Source organism: Mesocricetus auratus, unplaced genomic scaffold (genome assembly GCF_017639785.1).
Source record: "Mesocricetus auratus isolate SY011 unplaced genomic scaffold, BCM_Maur_2.0 Super-Scaffold_100010, whole genome shotgun sequence".
Classification (NCBI taxonomy): Eukaryota; Metazoa; Chordata; class Mammalia; order Rodentia; family Cricetidae; genus Mesocricetus; species Mesocricetus auratus.
In genome coordinates, this window is record NW_024429194.1 from 7,753,316 (window position 1) to 7,774,410 (window position 21,095).

Below are 21,095 nucleotides of genomic sequence, written 5' to 3' on the forward strand. Positions count from 1 at the left end.
GTCCTGTAAGTGTCACAGAACCACCTCTCCCTTTCAGAGGTGGCAGTTGAGAAACAGTAGTCCGAAGGCAAAGTACTCTTATTTCTCATGCCTTTGAAAAAGAGACTTGTGGAGAAGTTGTTGTTTTTTAATTAAAATAATTCATCTTTTTATGTCAAATGAACACTGTAATGAACATGATTACCTTAGGCTGATCTATTATGGATTCTATCAAACTAAACAAAAACTAATTGAAGAAACAGAAATTAATAATAGTGCTGTACTTCTGTTACTCTGCAGTCAATTCTAATGAAAGCCTGAAACGTAAGTTCAGACGTCCTGGTCATAACATTGCCCATGAGTGGATTTATATGTATGTGTCTGTATCTCACAATGCACTTAGTGGCTAAGACAGTACAGTATGCCACTGTCTGGGATAGTATGCAGGTCTGGAACAACCACATTTTTTATGACACCTGGTTTCTTCTTTTGAAAAAAAATTGGGATAATAACCTCTTGAAATTTAAATAACAATTTTTAGGATAGTGAACATTTAGTGAAGGTTAACTATTGTTATGTCACATGTGTCTAATGTTATGTAGATTTACACACATGCTCATGGTGGCATGTATATATGCACATACATGGAATCATCTAAAAAGATCTTAGCATCTCAAACTATCGATTCTGCTGAGCCTTGGAAAATTGTTCAAGGTCATTCAAAAGATGTTGAAAGCCATTACCTTCCACGAATAGCAAACCTCCTAGGAGGCAGTGATGAAATTCACCCAGACTTTGATGACTTTGAGAGGCAAAGCGGAGTAGCAGAAATACCTGAAAACTAATCCTGCTTATCTTCAGTCAGAACTAACAGTGCTATTCATTTCGAGTGACCCTAAAACAGCTCTTCACATTCCGATAGCGCCTGTGCAGCCATTAAATCCACTCTCTGGGAACAAATAGAGAAACAAATCAGCAACAGGCTTTCCCTTTGTCAGGCTCTATTAGTTTCCCTTGGTGTTGTCTTTACATTTATAGAACTCTCTGAGAAGCCAAGAGCCAGCAGTCTGACCGCTGACCCCAGCTAGGTTCACTTTCTGTATTTCCTCCAAACACATCCCTAGAAGAGTTCCAGGGGCTATGGGATGAATCTTCAAGTCCAGAAGATTGAAGTCAGAGTCCCAGGTGCCCAGAACATGGGCTGAGTAATTTTAGATCTGTGATTTCCTCCACAGCGTTTCCCATCACAGAGGCTTATTCTTACAAGTTCACGCTCAGGTGTATGAAGCTTGACTTGGGGCCTGGCAAATGGCAGCCAGCTGATGGTAGTTTGTGTCTTATTCAAAGTGACAAAGTCTTCTGTGGGCTTTCTGACACCAAGTTAAATAACTTTCAAGTCTAGAAACATTGTGATTTAGTAGAACAACGTCCTGAAGAGATTAATGTCCCCAACAAGGAACAATGAATACAAATTCTTTAATCAAAGACTCTGTTCTCCCAGCTATTGAGAATTGCTCATTTTTGTATGCTATAAAGCCATCTGTCCTTAATGCATCAGATGAGACATTTGACAAATGTTAGTTACATTTCACTAGGGCTTCATACAAGAGCCTTCTTATCTACTGCAACTGCCTTGTTTACTTTCTCTTCAAAAATAAGTATATATATAAGGTTTTCTGGAGGCCCAGTGAGGTGTGCTTGTAAGGTTTCTCTGCAAGGGCGGAAGTTAGAGATGCTTGAAAAACCATTTGGTTTGTTCCAGTGGGCTTGAATTTTGTTAACCATGGACTCGAAGGTGTAACCTGGAATTTAAAATCCACCAGTTTCACCATTTCAGATTTACCTTCAGATCTCCTAAAGTGCCATAATGTCAATATAAAAGGTTTAGTTGCTCCAAAGCCCTTTGCGAGTACGCTGACAGCCACAAGTCCTCTTCATGCACGCACACAGTTCCGACGCTGCTTCAGGTATGGCCGTCCACGGACCCAAGCTTAATCACTGCTCAGACACAGAGGAGTAGATCTGTGGCTAAAGCCTTGGGGTCTGGGGATGAGCAATGGTGAGCTCAGTGTGTGCCCCTCCTAACTAACAGTGTTCTGACAAAGTTGGGTTCTTAGCAAATGTTGGCTCAATAAAAATTGCCTTTTATTAAAATAATTATAAAAACATAAGTGGCAAATAGCATGAGAGCCCTGACTCTCTGTGGATGAAGAGACAACCAAATAACCCTTTGGAAACACTTCCTTTAGATGGCAGTCATGAGCTCACAGACCCTTTTGACACTGACAGCTTCCCTTAGGACCAAGAAGAGTTAACACTCCTGGTGTCTTGATTGACAGTCAAGAAAGCAACTGTACTTGGGATACATGAGTTTCCAGAGAACACAGCTTTCGCTTGGTTGTGGCGAGTGACAGTGCCAGTTTTGGTTGACTTACAGGTAGCATTGCTGTTTCTTAGGCAACGACATCACAATTGTTTTTGACAAACCATAGACAACTGAACTTCCCCCTTGCTCAATAAGACCATCTGGCAGGCTCTGGGATGCGTTCAAAGAGAGGCATTTCCTAACCCACTGTCTTCTCTTTCGACTAGGAATACTTTCTGAAACAGTATCCTAACTTAATGCATTTTCATAGCTAACTGATCCCACGTGTCTATTAACAGCAATCAACTCGGATGTCCCTGTCAGCATTACTCATTTCTCTTACACCATGGATAGTTCAAGAAAACTCCAAATATCAGAGAAGATGTAGATAGACTCTTGTTTACCAATGAGTGCTGTGCACAGCCGTGAATGTGAGGAGACATACAAAGATGCCTCTGTAGAGTAGATGAGAATGTTAAAGTTTCCCCAGAGACAGGCTACTACCGAGGCATTATTTCTCCTTACCCTGCCCCTCATTTCCTGAACCACGTGTTTGAACCTGGAAAATCCCTCTGCCAGTCAGAAGTCACAATGGCAAATCAACTAGCAGGTTTAAACACAAATAAGATGCCGTTCGTTGATCTTGGTTGTTTGAGTTAGTACTTTTCCTATGCAAAAGTAGAAACAGTCCTCCCATACTCCCACAAGTAAAAGCACATCCAAAATTATAGCAACCATAAACAAATTAATGACCTCATAATCAAATATTAACCCTGCGAACATCCTCTCATCCCTCATTGACTTTTTTTTTTGTTCATATAATAGAGCCATTTAAGTTTTTTACTCTTGGGATGAATGTCCACCCAGCTGATGGCACTCAATACCCATTCACACAGAAAATGCTTTTCTTTTCTAGTCTTCCTCATTCTTGTTTGCCTGACTCCAAATCGCCATCAAGCTAAGAAAGACGTCTGAGGATGGGGACATTTCCAAGCAATTGCCATTTATTCCTTTTCATTGAGGATGCAATTTAACAGCTAAAATGGAAAGCCTAGAATGGGCAATCGTTTTTTATTCAAGTCTGTATAAATGTAGCAATACAAGGCAACTGCTTTCAAGAGACACAGATCTTATTTATTATAGGAGGCAGCTCAAAGACTCTTGGGGAAAATAAAGCCTGTGGGTTCCTTCAACTTTTCAGACTGTTACAATTTTAGCATAATAATATGTCCTTCCCTCCATGTGTATACACACACACACACACACACACACACACACACACACACACACACACTTGTATGGATCAAAACCCCATGTACCAAATGCAATTACATCTGATGGGCCAGCTCACAGGGGCTAGAGAGTAAATTTTATTCCCACTCATTTGAAAGCAGGAGGAGGTTGGAATGTAAATTCAATAATTAAATGATCTAGATGCTATCAGATATCACACCACATTGATTCCTGACAATAGCAGTTTAGAAGCCTTGGGCTTGGGGATCACCACCATCCTGTAGAGACAGCCTGCAACCTTGACTTGACACTTTATACAAAGCGCAAGTCTTCAGGGCGCTCCCCAGGCTCCAATGTCTGTATTCACTAGTGTCCTTGACTTAGCGCACTGGTAATACAACCCTGGTCAGGCTTTCAGACTGTCTATGAAGATAGAAAAGGATTCCATCGATAAATCTCATTACAGCACACAAACACCCAAGGATGTCCCCACGGATCACTGAAGAGCTAGTTCTGAATTTCAAAATGCACTTTCTGCTACTGTAATTACTGAGAGATGGCGAAGCCAGGGAAGGCTCTTGGAGACTCCAAGACTCTTATACTAAGGTGTGCTTTTGGATACAAAGCAATATTGACTGCAGCTGTGTGTCCTAAACTCTGAAAACAAAACGCAAATAAAAAAACACTTCATAGAGGCAGTGGCTCTCATCTTCACATTCAGCATGTCTAGAGAATGGAATTAAAGGTGTAAAATGAAGATGCTCAGGAAATTTGTTATTTAGAAAAGACGTAACTTTCTCCCAGCTCATGAAAGATGTTGACTTATTAAATGGAGCTCCTGTTCCTAAGGCACACTATGTGCTAACCATTGAACTAAGTTCTAAGCATAGAAACACAAAAATCACAGTCTTATCCCAACACCCACCCCATCTATGAACTCCTGGAGTAAGTGAAGGGGCCAGGCCTGCAGATCCAAAGCTCCAGGACACAAGTCAACAACAAGAGGCTATCCAAGAGGAGCCCCAGTGAGAGCCCAATATCAGCAGAGTAGCAGAAGCCAGAGGCTTTGAACCAGACCAATGACCCATTGGGATGAATACTTAGGTGTAAAGTGTAAGCTGTGTGGCGCATTGAGCTACACTACAGCTTCCATGCGGAGATTTTGTTGTTGGTGGTGGTTTTTTTAAGCTTTTAAATTTTGATTTTGGAACAGGAAGGTTGCAAGGGCGAAAACCAGGGTAACAGGGAAATGAATGGGAGCTGGGTGGATGATGCGAAATCCACCAATAATCAATAAAAAGTTAAAAATAAAATCAGTCTCCATTTCAAGACATTCAGCCTATAATTTGAAAAACAAATGAATAAACACAGAATTAAAATCTAAAATATAACAAATTGGTTGAAAATGTGAAGTTATTCTCTAATGGCATATGGTAGTCTGATTATGTAGGGAAAGATTTGGTAATGAGGATAAACAAACACAAATGGTGCTTGAAATAAAAAAAAAATATTAGAGGACAGACAACGTCCTAAAAAAAAGAAACAGATTCTGAATGTATTTCTGGTACCATATTAATATTTTCACTCAAGTTTTAGTTACCAATTTCTTCAGGTCTTAAAGTGATCTAAAATATGTCTAAGTGTTACTATAGGATGAAAATAATATTATATGTATTGAATGTGGAATATCATAGAACATTCACAGATTAGACTTCTACCTTATAAAATTTACTATTTTATTATTCAAAAGGTCAGTGATTGTCATGAAAGCAATACCTGGATAAACAGGAGTAAAAGTATGAGGTACTTTGGTTTCATGATACTTGTAAGTGTATTGTGGTACTAAGCAACTCTATCTACCAGTCAGCTCATTCGCAGGTGACAGGTAACACATTTACAGTGAGAAGTGCCAATGAAGGCCAAGATGCTATTTATAAAGGTCAGCGAGGAAGAAACTCAGAGAGGGTGGTTACCAAACCCAAAAGGATAGAATTTTGCAAAAAGGCCACCACTAGCAAAGATATGGGTCTCCGTAAATAGTCCTACATAGATCCCTACACTGATCAGTCTTCTGGAGAGAAGAACACAATGGGAACTGTTGAAAGGAATTTGTTGCACAACCAGAAACTTCCTAGCATGATTCACTCTCTGCTTTTGCATCTACTTTTGTCCCCCCTTATCCAAATAAAAAGTGTGTGTCCTTGGCAGAGAAGTTATATGATATCTTAAAATAAAGATAATATGTGAGGACAGATAATGTGTTCCTTTGCTCCTTTCCTGAATCATGAGCCATTGTTTCTACTTACTACATCATAGGTCATGGTGGCATTTGGGGTCTCTGATCTTAAGATCAGAGCCAGTAATAAACACTAGGAAAGCTGGTTATAATTAATGTGGTAAATGGTTTATGGAACATTTGGAGAAGCTGGGGAATGTGCTGCCCATTAAGACATGCCATCTTTCCTTAATTCCAGGGGCCATGGGGTCAGTGTACTGTCTCTGGTCAGAGAACTACACAAGAGGCTGTAAATTCCTTGGGAGGTAATTCGGATTCATTTTCTTCCCAGCCAACCTGAAGCTGTCTTTTGGTCTATGCTTTTCAAGAAGCACTCCACTAGTCTGCCCATCCATTTCATTCCTAAGGAGCCATTTGCCAGAGACTCCTGTGGGTCAAAATCCTGTAATTAGCAATTTTTAAACATGATTTCATTGTAGTAATAGCGTCACCACCTGTTCTCTCTAATTTCACATGACATCGCTACCATTGAGATCAGAAACCCAGTGGTACTGAAATGCCCCTGAATTATATCAAACCTACCTGGTGACTCAGGGGTCTTCCATGGTGGCAAAGGGAGTGTCACCACGCTTTCCCGGAAGGTGTGACTGGGAGTCAGCCGAGCAGGGTGCACACTAAGATGTTTCCTCAGCATTTCCATTCCTGAAGATTCAGTCTCCGCTCTCTTTAGAATTCAGGGGAGGTGCTTCAGGCTCTTTTACCTCAAAAGCCAAGAGCCAACTTCATGTGTGCCTGCCTCTACATCAGCCAGTCCAACAAATCAGCCATGCCGCCATCAAGTGATTAACTTCTGAATTCCAGATAAGCTGGATTCGGTTCAATGAATTTAGTCTTGTTTGATTATATTTCGCCCCTTGCTTTAAAATCCACACATGCTTACTTGCGGCTTTCAAAAACAGAAAATGGACAGGTCTTTACTATGAATATTTCTTCTACATTTTGCTCTTTATTTAAATACAATTTCAAAAACACATTAAAATCGCATGAATGGCATAAAGAACTCCAATGTACATGTTGTATGAATTCAACAAGCATTAGCCTTTGCCTTTTCTAATATTCTACATTTGTGTTGCATCTATGTATTCTGAAATACTTGGCACTTGTGAAGGAATTACAGACATCGTGTCCTAAGATAAAGAACATTCTTGGCTCCCTTAAACAACCATCCTACAATTATCAAAAACAAAGAACAGAAAATATCTAATTACTTTTATGTAACTCAATATCCTTACTTAGAATTTATTGCTTGTCCTGGTAATATACTTTATGCTCACCTTCTTGCAGATTATGCAACATATTTAATTTTTCTGGGTAAATTTGCTTTCTTTTTACTACTGTTAGATATAGGTAATACTGCTGATTCTAGCAATTATTCAGTGCACAACACAGTGTTTCTAAATACAGGGAAGCTGCTGTGCAGCACATCCTGGCGTTACTCAAGTTGATACCCAGCTGGCTTGTTTCACTTAGCGTCTGTTTTCCAAGTTCATTCCTGTTGTCACGTGCTACAGGACCGCTTTCCTTCCTAAGGCCAAGTGACATTCTGTTGTATATGCATGCATATAACACCTGATATGTCTGTGTGCATGTGTGTATGCATGAAGGCGTGTCTGTGTGTAGGTATATATGTACGCATGTATATAGGAATGCTTGTGTGCATAGGTGCATGCATCCATTGGTAGACATTTAGCTTGCTGCCATGTTTTGACAATCATGACTGCTAGTAAAGACTCTAGGAGACTCTAGGACCCAAATTTCAATCCTTTCAGATATATTACAAAAAGAAATAGAATTACTGAATAAAATGATAGTTCTGCTTTGAACTGTTAGAAAAGTTTGCACTATTTTCCATAGTAAGAATACCACATTTTACATTCCCACTAACAGAGCACAAGTGTTCCTATGGCTTCATTGTCACCCATACTTACCCTGTGTTAACAGTCATCCTGACTAATGTATAATGATGTCATTGTAGTTTTAATTTACAGTCCCCTCATGATTAGTGATGCCAAACATCTTTTAATAACCTGACTAGCCAAGTCATTTCCTCTTTTATTCACACTATCAGTCCCAAATATTTTCTGCCATCTCTAAGTTCACTTCTCCAAGTTGTCTCCTCTTTAGCTTGTTTTAGACATGCTTGTCTAGTTTTGCTTTTGCGGGTTGAGTTTGGGGTGCTGCGTGCTTGAAATTGTTTTCACAACAAATGTCATGGAAGTTGTCTCCCAAATTTTCTTCTTTCATTTAAATAACAGTACCATTGAGTTTTTGATGAGAATCTATGTCGTCTACAGACCGCACTGGGCAACATGCATATTTTAACAGTATTAAATCTTCTATTTCATTAGAACTGGATATCATTCCATTTACTTGCATGTTCATTCATTTCACTCATTACGGTTTCATAGGGTAGAGTTGTTTCACTTCCTTTGTTGAATTTATCCCTAGACATTATTTTGGTGATACTGAAACTGGAATATTTATTAATGTCTTTCTTGGTTCATTATTAGACTATGGAAACAAAATTAATTTTATATGCTAATTTTATATACTGCAACATTTCTCCATTTATTATTGCTTATAGGCTATAGTTTCCTGAATATAAGATAATGTCATCTAAATACAGAGAAAATTTCCTTCTCCCTTTGTCTTCTGCTTCATTCTTTTTATCTTCGCTGTTCTGAACAAGATGTCTGTATGTGTCAGGTAGAGACATTGATCATGGGTATCCTGTCCTTGGATCTGACTTTAGAGAACAACTTCTCAACTTATCCTGCCTATTATGGTGGTAGCTGTGGTCTCCTTATAGATAGCCTGTGTTACACTCAGGAAAATTCCGCATAGATCTGTTTTGTTGAGAGTTTTACTCTCTAACACAAAAGGTATTGGATTCCATCAAACACTCTTTTCTGTGTGTGGTTGTTACATTTCATTTTAGTAGCCTGGCATGTGGTGTGTTGCATTAACTGATTTGTTTATGTTGAGCCATTTTTAGAGCCCCAGAATAAATCCTACCTAGTTACAGTGTGTGGTCCTTTTATTGCATTGTTAGTTTGCTAGCATTTTGCTCAGAATTTTTGCACCTATGTTTATCTGATAATTGATCTTTCTTGTAATGGCTTTGTCTGGCTTGGATATCAATATAATACTGAGGCTACAATGAATAGGTGTATACCAACAGATGGATAACCTAGAAAAATAATTTCCTAAATCATACAACCTATGAAGAAATATATCATCATAGTCGACGAACTAACCATTAGTAAAGAAATGAAGGAAGTGATCAACCATATCCTCAAGAAAAGGCCAGGACTGGAAGAGTTCACTCCCCAGTGTTTAAGGAATTAGTGCCAGTAATCCTTCTTACACACTGTCCTTCATAAAAGTGAAGACAAAAATCCCTTAACTCTTTTCATAAGGCCATTTACTTTGCCAGCATATGGAGTAACTTTTTGAGCAATCCTGTGAAATGTCAACAACACTGAACATTAAGGTCACCTTGTGATTTCAGCTAAAGCAACTGCGTTGAGTTCACTGAACAACTAAGAGAGGAAGGCAAGATCCTCGATGAGGAAGGAGTCTGAAGAGGCTCTTTATCCCATTGGCCTGTTTGGATGTAACTCAAAAGCAAAGAAGTCTCAGCTCTGTTCACGTTTCGCACCGTTTAATTTCTCAGGGTCTCCCGCCTTCTCCACCACCCTTCAGCTTTCGCATTGTGAGGTGCCTGCATCACGTATCAGATTAACATGGCGATGCTTACTCATGTCCTGAGTAACCCAATGCTTGGTCACAGCCAGTGCAAGGCTGAGCTCGCAGGGTCACCTCTCTCAGTATCTACCTTACCTTCTCATGAGTTCGACCTTTTGTTCCATTGCTCTAAAACAGCACTATGCCTCCAAAACAGTCTAGTCTAGAAAATTTAGCAGGAAAAGAACCCTGCTAATTGTGTGTACCCACAGTGGATGGACATTCTGACTGAAACAGCCTGTCTCTGGAGACCAGGGGAAAGTGCTTGGCCACAAACTCTTTCTCTCTTACCAATTCTGTAATGTTATGACCAAGTAAGCAAAAGACTCTTTGATTTTATTTCATCTTCTGAAAAGAAAAAAAGTAACAGTCACTTTATATACGTCTCACGTTGGTGCTGGCATGAAAGGAACAGTCATTAGCTGATTACAAACTGGGTTTGAAACAGCTCCAGGAAGGCCCAATGGATGACCACAGTGCCTCCTAATGGATATTAAATCATCTTTAAAAGGTTTTTTTTAATGTGACAAAATCACAACTTTATGTCCATCCCAATTCATTCTACCTCTATAAATCTGAAGGAATTAACTTGAAGTCTAGAAGATTAAGAAAGCAGAACATAACCCTGGGATATGTCTACAATACAAAACGTTTGTGCGGTAGCAATCTGCTTTGCTGGATGTCTTTAGATGCACTAGCTGTGCCAACCAGTACGAAACAGGAAGGCAGACTCGGATGTTAGAACTCTTGATACAGCCTCATGGACATGGGTCTAAATAAATGACATTATTTTTTGAAATTGAAATGTAGCTACATCATTTTCTCTTTCCCTTTCCTCCCTCAAGTCCTCCAATGCATGCTTCATCGCCTTGCCCTCACTCAAATCTGTGGCCTCTGGGCTCTTTTTCTTTAATTGTTATGTACATATAATTACATATTATACATAATCTATATATTAACTATCATAGATTATATTATATGTCATATATAATATGTAACTGTAGATTAACAGAGAATCGCATGTATTGTCACTAGATATTGTGAATAATACATAATTTTATTATATGTTGTGTATAGTATATAGGTATATAATAACAATATACAGGATTTCCCACCGAACAAGAGGGAAATCAAAACTCAGTCAGTTTCTCAGGTCCAGTGAGGTCATGAATCTTGGGGAATCCACCCCCCACTCTATTACCCACAGACAGTGTGGTTATCACCCCTCAAGAGATGCACTTCTCTTTGTGACAGACAGAGACCATTATAGAAGCCCACAGACGAGCAAAACATAGAGAATGTGTGACTGTGTGGTAATCAGCCCCAGCTGATTGATCTAAACAAACCGTGTTAGAAGAGGGGACGCGGGACTCACGAGAAGACTCAGCTGGGTGAGTGTGTTTGCCACTGCACCTGGTGACCTGAGTCCAGACCCTCAATCCCCTCGCAGAAGGAGAAAACAGACCTCCATAGCTTATCCCAATTTCCACACATGTGTCCTGGCATGTATTGTATGTGTGCGCACATACATACACGCATGTACACACACTCACTCATGCATACATGCACTCACAGAGGGAAGCTAACAGCTATAATAACTGGAGGACATTAGGGCTACAAGCACGCTGAAAAAAATTGGATTCCACCAATACTAATATAAATTAAAATTACAGTAGCAAGACAATACTTCAGCTACTAAGTAATGTTTTCTAAATAACAATAAATATTATTATTATTAATAAAAATTGCCGATACTTGCAAGGGCCACATGTAACAGTATTGTTACACAAATATCATCACAAAACATTAAAACAAATATCAAATTGTGTTATCAATATCAAATAAATCGGTGATATCCTCTGACCCAGACACCCTTTGCTTTGGGGAAGAAATAATTCTGAACACCCATGATACAGCTTGCCAGTCAGTATTATTGTGTCAAGTTCATCCTTAATTAAAAACTTGCAATTGACTGTTTTAGTGTACAGGATTTCTGGCATTTCCCCTACTCCATCTCCTTCCCTCCCCACCCCCGACTCCTGCTTTCATGTATCAGAATTTTCGGGGCGCATCTAGAGCCTTCTGTGCCTTCTGTTTCCTTGGTGGCTCTTCTCCCCCTCTCAATTTCCAAGTGTGTCGCATTTCTTATTTCTTTGCCGAGTCCCTATGGCCATCTTAAGATACAGGTCACCCAGCAGAAATGTGTGTTATAGGAAGACGTGCCCGTGGTAGCTTCTGCATATTACACCGATGCTCCAGGCCTGCAGTGGCTGCCGCAATGGACCCGTCTCAAAGTTCTGTTAATCCCAGCCACAGCCAAACGCAACTTTGTTATATATAGAGAATGGAAAAGTTGATGAGAAATTAGGATATGAAAATAGTTTCCAAGAAGCAGGGATTGCAGAAGTCCAGGGGACAATCAGGTTTTTTTTTTTTTAATAACTTCCCTGAGCACAATTTTGCCACGAGCATATAGAGTGTCCCTTCTGGCACCTTTCCTAATTGCCTTATCCGTTTATGTGGACCATAATTGCCAAAATGATCTCCTTGACTGAATGCATGCGTGTTGCCTTTGGCAGTTTTGTCTCTACAAAAAAAAATTGAGAAGATTAAAAAATTGCAATGTAAGCCGAATTTTGGCCTTTAGGTTTTAATATGAGGACTGTCTCTTTGTAGTAGCTCAAAAATGAAAACAGTGTTTCTAGAGTCGGAAACACAACTGAGGGACTGTGTTGTTCAAAGTGGGGCTGGTGGCTTGTGTCTGCACAGGCCCGCATCAAACACTTTCAGTGGAAAGTCACAGATGTGGATGTCCAGATGGCCTCAGGCCGAGTTCCAGTCCAGCCCGGGCGACTCACTGTCATTCAGTGAGAACGTCACCAGCATCTCAGGGATGAGAGATGCAGCCCAGAAACGCAGCTCCTTCAGTGCACCTCAGATAAACTTCCCCTTGCTCTTAGACTGGGAGACAACTGAGAAGAGACACGGGAAAGCGTTAGAAATGGGTTTGTGTCCATTCATAAGAGATTTCCAACTGTGAACACCTAGCATGTGTGAGTGTCACTGGAGACATGAGTTCTAAGTAAGCTTGTTCTTGTATGCCCCAAGGGGCTCCTGTCCCACGGGAAGCAAAGCAATCGCCAGTCTAGAGAAGTCACGAGAAAACGCTGAGCCTCGCGAATGAGTCCCTGTTGCCTAGGTCTACGTTGATCTAGGTCTGTAGCATTCATTTATTGTATGTAGAAAAAAAAAACCCTGAAATTCGTGATGAACTACACTTCTTGTCTGTTTTTCTTTTCTACATTCTAACCATATTGGCAACACCCTGGCAAAGCATTTGATATACAGCCCTATTCCAATTCCAATTACTTAGAAAGGTAATATTGGCATTACATGTATGCAAACAAGAGGAATATCATTGTGCTTGCAAGTGACAGAAAGAGGCCAGGAAAACTAGGGTTGGGATGGGGACCATTATCAGCATTAGTTTGCAATAAATGCTTCTGTCTACTGGGGTCATTTCTGTTAAAGGAAATCAAAGCCTCATTTGTGATTGTTTGATTTTTCTGGGCTTTCAAAACTCATCTGCCCCATAGCACAGCCAAGGAAAACACTGACGCACACATCCAGAACATACCATGAGAAAGATTTAATACGTGTCCCGTTGATGTACAGGTGTATTCTATTACCCCCATTAAACATGTTAAATTGCAGAACTGGGAGGGTTGCCAGTTCTCAGATAGCTTGGCTGTGCACGGCATTCCATGGACCACACATTTCTCCTGTCTCTGTTTACAGTTTCCCCCTACAAAATAGAGCTGTGCCGTAGCATATGCTTTAAATAAGCACAGCTCTCTCGCAGTGTTTGGATGAGCCGCTGACACCCAGGAACAAGCAGTGAGTCCCTCGCCTCCCATCACTGTCCTTACTTTATTTCCCAGGAGTATCCCCAAATGCCCAGATACTTTTGTGGCTGCCCACTCTACCCTTGAACCTCGTTTTACATTTAATGTTGCTCCGAAGACAAAGACTGTTTGAGTAGCCAACCCAAGCCTCCTTGGTTTTCATTTATCATGCAGCATGCATGCCACTTAAAGCTCAAACTCAGGGCCAGACTTCCAAGTGCCTCTCGGCGTCCTCACTCAGAGCATGCCCTTCTGGTCAGATTTGCACAGCAGTCACCTAATCGCTGCAGGGACTTGTGAGAAATGTAATCAGGGAGTGATGTTGCGTGTCGGCACCATGCGGCCCCTGGGGCCAGGTGCTACATAAACACAAGGTATTAGAATATTTTGACCTGTGGGGGTGGATAGAGCTAGGCTACATCTTTATCACACTCTATCGTGACAGGCCTTTGCGAAACAAGAATCAGTACCTGGGTTTATCTTGCTGTGTAAACCTCAGTTGGAGGCAGTGATACCTCAACTGCAAGCAATTTGGCTGCCACAGAAACCACGATTGCCTCTGTCATTTATTAATTTCCGGGATCCACAAAAAACGCAGCCCCAACTGCCTTTCCTCATTAAGCAGATCCCAATATGCTCCAAATGAGCCGTAGACTCTGTCCTGTGTTTTGCTCTAATAAATGAGCGTCTAGATGAGGTGAAATTGGCAGGCGACCCGTCTATAGATTAGGTGTTATTAGCTCAAAAGATGAGTGCAGATTGTGTTCATTTTTCTGAATACCGAGGCTTTCAGAGACCCAAGTAATAACGGGGTGTGTAAAGCAGGTAAATCTAAGAGATACAGTCAGGTATTATCCTTCTCACCTCTACAATGGCTACTGTGTGATAGGATCTAGCTGTGACATCAGCTAATATTGAATCTGTAATAACAGAAACGCTATCTGCTGCAGATGAAATTTCAGAGGACAGTGGCATACAACACAGTGTGTTTTTATTTATTCATCCATGTTCAATGCATGCGGATTTTTAAATGGCAAGAAAAGCCTAGCTTGCTCATGTTCACAGAAACCCTGCTAGGTTAGACTTGGAACGTATGCTGACCATACAACAGTAATTGTTTGAAGCCTATCTTCACTTTCATCTTTGGTAAAGACAGATGGGAGAAGTAAATGTTTTATTCTATACCTGGTAATTACCTAATGCATAGACAGAATGGGGTCACAGCCCACCTTTAAAAAAAACCCTCTCAGATTGACGTGTGATTAAAAAGGAAATCCATATCACATTATAATCCTTCTGCACTACGGTGACTTTTCACATCCATGGGTGAATGTACACATTCTTATACACAGCACAAATTCCTTCTGGAGTCCAGGATGCAGGTGAAATCTTATCTTAAACCAGAATTGTAAGGGAAATGAGCCATGAAGGCAGTTGCTAGGAAAGTTATCAGTCATTCTACTTCAGAGGTAGATATGAACATGTGAACCCAGAGGGCTATCCATTAACAACACGGGCAAGGTAGTTCACCTTCTAAGGTGAAGCAGCAATACAAGCACTTGGAGAGCCAGACTGTGTGGCAATGCCTTTTCTAGCATGTGACTTCTGCAGTGTGTGGGGGGGTATTTCCTTGGGGTCCTATAGTAGCCCCCATTCCTTAGGAGGAATGTGTCCTCCCAAGAGCTCCTTAACTGAAAATGTTAGTGCAACACTTTGAATCGCAATTTTCATAGTTTGCTTATCTTTAAACAAAGAGATATTCTTAATACATTTTTTTCCTAATGGCAGATGCAATGTGACTGAATAGCTACATTCCCAGAGCATTGTTCTGACTCAAAAGATCACTTTAGCCAAAAGCCTGACCCCACTGGACAAGTGTGGGAGCTTTCATTCTGACCCTCCATTGGTTAAATTTTGCCCAGACACTGGAAATTTCATAGGAAGAACTGAGGGGAAAGGGTTGGTTTTACGTTTTCAGCTGGTGAATTTTCTTTGTTGAGAATAATTTGAATAAAAATTGACATGTGACAGCTTGGACTATATTCAAAATATGGAAAGGTCATTTGCAGCCCAAATGGATTTTGGCTCTTGGGTTACTGATGACTCACCTTCACAATATAAGCGATTACAATTTGCTACACAGATTATCCAGGTAGTGATTCCTAAATAAGACAACGTAGGTAACATGGAGATGATTGAGGATTTAGTTACCAAGAGCTTAAATCCTTAAATGCAGGAAATGCATTCATGGGCACATTAGACTCTGAGAAAAGTGTGTGCCAGGTGTGGCTTTTGGGAAATGCACAGATTTTGAGCCAATAAAATATAATGATAAAGGGAGTCTTTGTAAAGACGAGAAAGTTAAACTATACTTAACAATTGAATTTTTGTGGTCATATAATTAGCAAACAAGTCCAAAAGGATCAGGACCTAGTCTTGTAGACATTGGACTCAGTCACATTGTTAGCTGGGTGAATAAATGACAAGCCACAATGCATTTTAGGTGAGCTCCTGCCTTGCATCTTGGGAAATCAAAACTTAGTCTCCTAAATAATTACGGAAATTATCAGCCATACTAAAAGTTAGATAAGTAAATAGATGATATATCAAAGATAGATAAGTAGAGACATCAAACTACATAGATGATAGAGATGATATAGATAGATACACAGACAGACAGACAGACAGATAGATAGATGATAAATGGTGGATGATGGATAGATGATAGGTAACAGAAAATGAAAAATTGACTCTTTAATCTCTTCATTTGGTAGCTAAATTCATTATTTGTCCCATTAGGGAATGCTTCCCCTATCTCTAAAATGTCTATGTGTCTTGAAGCAATTTGTCTGAATACAAAGAATATCCAAATAGTGCCTAGACAATTGTCTATAAAGTATTTTCAATTATCCAATCCCATTTTCCTCTTCTTACTGAGTTTAAAAGAAATTTGGATGTGCATCTCCTTCTTCCATATGAGAATCCCAGAGGCCTCTGCTCCCATGATAACTTTGGGAAGAAGTCGATATACCAACACCAGATAGCTAATCTAAGACTAGTACGCACATGCCACAGACCCCAGCTTCCCCACACAGACGTCATTGTCCCACAGGCTAGGAAGTGGTATTACCTAGCTCTTCCCTTACCGTTCCCTTCCTTTTTCCTTCCTGCTCACCTCCTGTAAATACCAGACCCCATTTTAAGGCACCTTTAAATTATTTTACTCCTGAAACCTACTACTCATTGAGTCAGTGGTATTCCTATCACAAGTGGAAACCAGACACAGCTAGATCACAAAAAGCCAATTCTTATGTTTAGGATTTTCAAATTCCTGGCAGAGTTAATCACTTAAAATGCACTGTTTCTCTATTCTGAGGGCTATGGTTTTCAAAGAAGAAAAGCATTTATAGAAATGGCAATTTTGATTTTAAAAGCAAGGGCATTGATTTACGGTATACACAATGAGATTATAGAATGTCAGGGTTTCTAGAAGTCATTCTTTACTTTTAAAAAGAAATAAATGTCAACCTGCTGGCAGGAGGACGGGCTAGAGAAGATAATAGGGGGATCTGAACCAGCTGCATCTGCAAAGGGGGCTTTAGGTAGTGTTTGGGACCCTAACGTAGAAGAAACTGCGACTGTCTTCCCAAGTCTTTATTGGAAGGGGGCACAGAACCTCTTAACAACAGCAGCAAAGAGAAACCCCTTCAGCACGGACTATAAATACAGGTGAGGAGGGCAGGTCAGGCGCAGGCAGCGTCTGAGAGAATCCTAACATGAGGCTCCATAAGGCAGAGGGGTGACAGAGCAAGTGTAAAGAATTCTGGCGACCCAAAAGTGGGGACACGGTGGCTGAGGAAGCAAACCGGAAGTGTCACTCTGCAGAACCGCAGCTGTGACGAGGCCTATGAGCCGACAGCCATGCCACACGGGGACAAGGAGGGCAGGGGTGGCAACTGGGGGCTGAGGGCCAGCGAGGAGATGTTCTTTGCTGCACAGAAGTGTGAGGGACCAGGGGTGACTGCAGACTCGGCCTCTGCTACCCTCCTCCTGGAGGCATTAAGAGTCTACACGCAGGGAGACTCTGACCTGTAGCGAGAGAAAAATGGACTGGACACATGGGGTGAACTCTGGATTATCGGAGACCACGGCGAGGGAATTAAGGCATAGTTTAAGCCCAGTAATAAGAAAGAAATGAAGTCTGTGTGGATTAGTGTCCTGCTGACCAAGCCCACGCATTCTAGCGGATTACAGGATTCAGAGTCCTAGCTGCTCGGCCTCATTTACATCATCTGTGGCAGTGTCCCTGCACCTGAGTTCTGCGGGAACTCTGGATGACAGTCTTCAACACTGTGGGACATCTGACATTTGATCTCCTCCCCTAGATGATGCCAGCAATCACTACCCTTCCTCCAGCATTGTTTCTGTTTCTAGACATTAATGAACGTTTATGAGGGGCAAGACTGTCTAGGTTCAGAACCACTGTTCTAAAATGTCCCAACGCAATTTGAGAAAGAGACTACAGACTACAACAAAGCTGAGTTACACACCACGGGTGGAGCCAACTGTTCATTGATAAACATGGAGTCGAAACCAAGGTGGGTACATTAAATTTCATCCAGGATTATAACCCAGATATCTTGACACCTAAATCTATGTTTTTTTTCCATGTGGAAGACCTGAAATATCTCTTAACTATAGTACAGAATCTAGCATCTACAAACAACTCTGAATGAATGGATGGATGGATGGATGGATGGATGGATGGATGGATGGATGGATGCTATATCCAACTAGCCCATGCCATGCTGTTGAACGCTGTGGAAAAGAGAAGAATAATCACCCAAGTCTCAAGGACAGTATCAAAGACACTGAAAGGTCTTACTATACCTCTCGGAGCTGATTCAAACAGCCAGGTGAATTATCTATGGTCCCACAATCAGCCAGTTTGTTACCTAATCTTGGCGGATGTGTTTTCTCTCAAAGCTCTGACAATGGCAGGCTTGAGCTAGCATCTTATATTTGAAAAGGCCCGATGGAGGTGTTGAAGCTTCTGTCTGCTTTAGGCCCAGGCCACTGACTCTCACTCCCGGAACTGCACACCTCAAATCTCACTCCGACGTGTCCACGTCCTTAGCCTCAGCCGTTTCCACTGAACTGTTTCCCTCCTGCAAAAACTTCAAGGAGCTTCTAAGACCGATAACATTTTCTGTTTATTTCCTTCGTGCTTATCTCACACAGAACTAAGCACCAAATCACAGTTGCCCAGAGTTGGCTTACTAATCAGAATCCTATAGATACTTCTTTGATTTGTTCAGGAACCAAATACCCCTACAGTCATAGCCTGTCTGCCCCAGATAGACCAAATCTGCGGTTCTGCTGTCTGTCTTTATTTATTAATGTGCAGCTGGATGGCGCATTATCTGACATCAGAAGCCAGTGGCAACTTTCCAATCGGTGCTACTAATAGAGATAAATGTGTAGCAGAGGTGGTAAACTGGCTGGGAGCCGACCGCAGGCAGCCCGGGGGTAAGTTCTGTTTGGCCGTTTATTAAAGGCGATGGTGCTGGTGCGCTCAGTCGATGCAACTGACTTGGAACCACGCTCGCATCACTTCATCGTGTTGCAAAGCTCGCGACTCCTGGCGGGCAGTGTAAATCAGTAAACTTGAGCGGTGAGCACGAAGCCAGTCAGACCTCATGAGTTGGCCATACCCTACAGCAGCGGCCTCTGTGACACTGACTTCTGTGGCCTCTGTGACACTGGCTGCTGTGTCCTCTGCCATCACTGACTTCTGTGACACTGACTGCTGTGGTCTCTGTGACACTGACTTCTGTGGCCTCTGTGATACTGACTGCTGTGGTCTCTGTGACACTGACTGCTGTGTCCTCTGTGACACTGACTGCTGTGTCCTCTGTGACACTGACTGCTGTGGCCTCTGTGACACTGACTGCTGTGGTCTCTGTGACACTGACTGCTGTGTCCTCTGTGACACTGACTGCTGTGTCCTCTGTGACACTGACTGCTGTGGCCTCTGTGACACTGACTTCTGTGGCCTCTGTGACACTGACTGCTGTGGCCTCTGTGACACTGACTGCTGTGGCCTCTGTGACACTGGCTGCTGTGGCCTCTGTGACACTGACTGCTGTGGCCTCTGTGACACTGAATTCTGTGTCTCTGTGACACTGACTGCTGTGGCCTCTGTGACACTGACTGCTGTGTCCTCTGTGACACTGACTTCTGTGTCCTCTGTGACACTGACTTCTGTATCCTCTGTGACACTGACTTCTGTGTCTCTGTGACACTGACTTCTGTGGCCTCTGTGACACTGACTTCTGTGGCCTCTGTGACACTGACTGCTGTGGCCTCTGTGACACTGAATTCTGTGTCTCTGTGACACTGACTGCTGTGGTCTCTGCCATCACTGGCTGTCCTCTTGTTCTTCAGAGAAGTCCCTTCTCTTGGTGGCATAAGACTAGAACTGGATGCCTCAGGAAAGATGATGGTGTCAGTGTAAGTTCAAGGGATTTCCTGATAACTGGTGTAGCCCTTTATCAAGGCATCTGGGGCTCAGCCATGTGCAAAATAGGTATTCTAGTTTCAGTCATCCGCATCGGTGAGGCAATGAGGACGAAAGCATGGTAAGTTAAGTTCTCCTAGAATGTATGCCAAACTGTGACTTGGTAATGGGGGACGGATGGCTCCGGTGTTGATAATGTCAGCAGTGGTTAAGAATGTAGACTTTGAAGTATGCTTGTGTCTGAATCCTGGCTTCACCATTCACTAGCACAGTTAGCTTAGGCTAGCCTCCTATCACCATTCACCAGCACAGTTAGCTTAGGCTAGCCTCAGAGCTGGCCTGTGCCTCTGTTCCCTCACACTGGTACTTCTCAATCTGTGGGTTGTGACCCCTTTCACAGGGGTCACCTAAGACCATCTGTGTGTCAGATACTTACATTATGTTTCATAAAAGCAGCAAAAATAAATAAATATATTATAAAGCAGCAGAGAAAATAATTTGGTGGCCAGGAGATCACCACAGTACGAGGAACTACATTAAGGGGTCACAGCATTAAAAAGGTTGAGAACCACTGCCTTACAAAGAAAACAGAGGGACAGAGGCGCTCCACAACACAGCTGTGACAAAAGGTAGTTAATACGAAGCCATTGTCTGTGAGTGTGAGCCTCGAGCATGCTACTAGCCTCACCCCATTACTGCTCACACGTCTGGTTTAATAAACAGGCCACGCAGCACTTACTGCCGTTTACTGTTTAGCAATAAAATAACTCAGTGCCAAGGCCTAAAGTACAAATTCTGTCAAATGTTGAACACACGTGAAAATAATCAAAGAGCTCTACATCAGCCCTTATATTCAAATATTTTACTGGTAACATGAGTAACATTATCCTCCCTAAGTCTTTTTGTTGCCTGCCACTGAACCGGTGTTTTAAAGGTCTCAGTAGACATACCAGTCAGCCAAACCACTCACAATTACCAGAAGCGGTATCTACGCCTGGTGTGCCACAGCTCCCCCAAGTGGCAGAAATGAGTGTTGTTTGCTTGGGTATT

At 41.7% G+C, this 21,095-nt stretch overlaps 1 long non-coding RNA gene across 7 annotated transcripts in view; it reads right to left on the reverse strand.

Moving 5' to 3' along the window:
- Positions 1-21,095, reverse strand: part of LOC121142725 — a 190,919-nt gene that overhangs the window by 16,308 nt on the left and 153,516 nt on the right. For 6 of the 7 annotated variants that reach the window (XR_005879772.1, XR_005879767.1, XR_005879769.1 and 3 more), the window contains one exon: positions 6,396-6,759. The exons of the other annotated variant lie outside the window; for it this stretch is intronic. This is a non-coding gene — a long non-coding RNA (uncharacterized LOC121142725). The remainder of the gene's footprint in view (positions 1-6,395; positions 6,760-21,095) is intronic. 7 annotated transcript variants of the gene reach the window in all.